The sequence below is a fragment of the Python bivittatus genome, unplaced genomic scaffold (genome assembly GCF_059951505.1).
Source record: "Python bivittatus isolate LINGU-HERP-01145 unplaced genomic scaffold, Pbiv_v1 ctg000960_np1212, whole genome shotgun sequence".
In the NCBI taxonomy this organism is placed as follows: domain Eukaryota; kingdom Metazoa; phylum Chordata; class Lepidosauria; order Squamata; family Pythonidae; genus Python; species Python bivittatus.
This window is the reverse complement of record NW_028277124.1, coordinates 15,854,378-15,857,335: the sequence shown is the minus strand read 5'-3', so window position 1 is coordinate 15,857,335 and position 2,958 is coordinate 15,854,378.

Sequence of the window (2,958 nt, the reverse complement as noted above, 5' to 3'; positions counted from 1 at the left end):
GCGGGGGCGGGGATTCTCGCGCCTGCGCGCATCGACATCTTGGCGCGAGGGAAATCGGCACCCCGGGCGGGGCAAGAAGGGGGTGGGGCTTTGCTGCCGGCCGCGTCTCAGCCTTTCCGCACTCCGCCAATACAGGAAGGAAACTCGGTGCCTTCCAGTAAAGGGGATTCGGAGCAAATGCAGGACGAGTCACACGGTGGAGTCCTGCACCGGTCCATGTTGCAAATGCATCGAGCGCCCTGCCCGAAGCCCAGGCCCTGATCCGCTTATTAGGGAAATGCTGGTCTGTATAAGACAAGGGCACGTTTATAGTGTCCTTCGTGGGGTGCATCCTTAAATAAAATGCGCCATAAAGCATTGCAGCCATCATGCCATTGCCAATAAGGAACTCATTCAGCACTTCTTGAATAAGTGCATGAACGGCCAAATGCCCTCCTCTTTTCCAATCAACACCGTGAGTATGTCAAAAGTGGAGCAGAATATCTGGTTCCCTCCTATTACGGTTAAGCTGAATTGCAAGCTCCTATGGCTTTAATGTCGAGCCACAGCACAATAAAAGGAGTGCACTGAAAAGGTCCATTAGCCCCTGACAAATGGTTCCAACCTTGGAATTATTTGACCTCAAAAGGATTGCTTCTGAATTGCCAGTGCGTCTGGTTTCAAGGCAGAATGTTTCCTGGTGAAACATTTTGCATACCCTTACTCATTTTGAAAGAAAACAGGCGGTTTCAACTGTGCCCTATTTGTATTTTCTTAGAAGGCCTGTTGGGCCAAGATGGATTATAAGCACACTGGCAAATAAAAATTGTGCCAAATGCCTTTTCTCACTTTTAAATTAAGAGAATCTACTGATAAGTAAATAAATAAAAACAACCTAGACACCCATTACCTGTCCCTGGCTTAGATGAGTAACTAATGAAAGCATAATATATGCCTGAAACAACCCCGATTATATTTCAAGAACATTTCCCCTTCTGTTTACTTCTTGAGTAAGGAATTACATGAGAATGAATAAAAATCCTAGATTTCACTAATCTGTATGTTATTAATATGGATTCATAGCACATTTATTTCACTTCATTTCAGATTCATCCTTTGCTTTGCATGCATGGATATATCACATTGTGCTCCTTCATCACCTGGCAGCCAGAGAAATATCAGAGGAAGTACAGTACTGTATAAGGGAAACCAATTCTTGTATTTTTTGAGTTATAAACAGATGCCCTCTTGTGTTTCTAATGTATAGAACTCTTCCAGACACACTCTTGTCAGTCTTAATTTCCAGTTCATGAAAATACAGCTAGTGATGGACAGAAGGGCTACACCAAACTAGAATCAAGGTGGGAAAAAATGATATTTCTATAAATTTGTTAAAGATTTACGTTAATTTAAATTACCTTTCCGTATCATCTCAAAACCTGAGCATTTCCAATCGATTTTCATGTTCTTATCAGTTCGGGGGTGGGGGGGACTGCAGGGACTGAATACTGTATGTACTTAAGAACAACCAATATTTTTTGTCAGTATTAAAAAATGGAGCCCATCCAGATTGCATACTTTTGTTAATTTCTGCCTCTTTCCTCCTCCAGCTTTGTAATTTAATTATTTAATTATATGATTATAATTTATTTATTTGTAATAGCCTCCTATTATGACATTTATCTTCAAGTGATTACCCCTCTCATGTAAATTTCCAGGGCACTTTATTTACATTGTTTACTAAATGATCAAGGTAATTTTACTTTCCTAAACATAGCAAAATTTTGTGACATTATGTATAAACCCCATCCACAGATGATCAGTAACAGTTAACAGTGTAGTCAAGGTGCTTGTTTTGTTATGGATGGCTCAGGACCACATTGATACAATCCACTCACCCAGAGCCATCAGACTGACTCTGTCCATAAATCTCTATTCTATGGGTTATGTTTAGTTCTTTAGCCGTAAGCAGCATCCCTTCTATTTGCCAGATTATTTTACACCATCCTCTTACGGTTACATCATCAGTGTTCGGTATTGTTTTAATTATAGATATTAGCGAGAGAGTGATTTTATATTTCACGTTAGCTGCTCTTAATTATGGTTAATTATTATTCCCTAGTTTTATATATATTAAGGTCCAAATTATATAAATCAATATTGTGCTGAGTGGGAGGGGTCTGTTTCTTTTCCATTTTGACTGGATTTAAAGAGCAGCAAGGGTACTTCACACATGACAGAGGGACCTATTTTATCCCTGAAAATCCCCCAACCCACCAGGCCCACTTGGGTTCTGGCTTACAGGCCTTACAAAGGCCCTCTGAAGGAAGCCGCTCACCTGCTCCAACTTTTTGCTTTCTTCTCCATCCATAATCTTCTGCCCGAGGAATCCTGTGAAATTCAAAAGGCCACAGCCTCTGTTGTGAGTTGGACTTAATTAAAGAGACAGGGATACCACTACCGTGTGAATTTACAGATACTTTGGACCCAGTCAGCCAGACGGAAGTCAGAGCAGCATAGCTGTCTGGGGATGGAGGGCAAACGACAGGTGGGGGATGACATCATTGTGCCATCATTATGCAAAAGCCATAGCTGATGCATGTACACTACAAGTGCCTAATGCTAGCCTTTGTTGGCATTTGGGTATGACTGTGGTTTGGCAAGCACACCTCTGCAGAACAGACAGAATTTTAAAAAAGGGAAAGAAGAAAGTGTCTTCTGAGTTGAGCTTGACTCCTGCTGTCTTTAAGAGGCGCCCATTGGTTTCTAGTGGTTTGTCACTGCCTTTTTAAGGGATGTTTTTCCGACTTCCCAATCGGGCCTACAGTCTGGGGCTTTCCTAGTGGTCTCCCCTCCCAGTACTAACCGACCAGGTCGGAACCTGGTGGGCTTCCTCCTCCCAGCCCGCAGAGGGCGCGCGCCGCCTTCCTTCACGTCTCGTCGCCGTCCCAGTGGGCCGCTCGGGGGCGGAGCTACGCG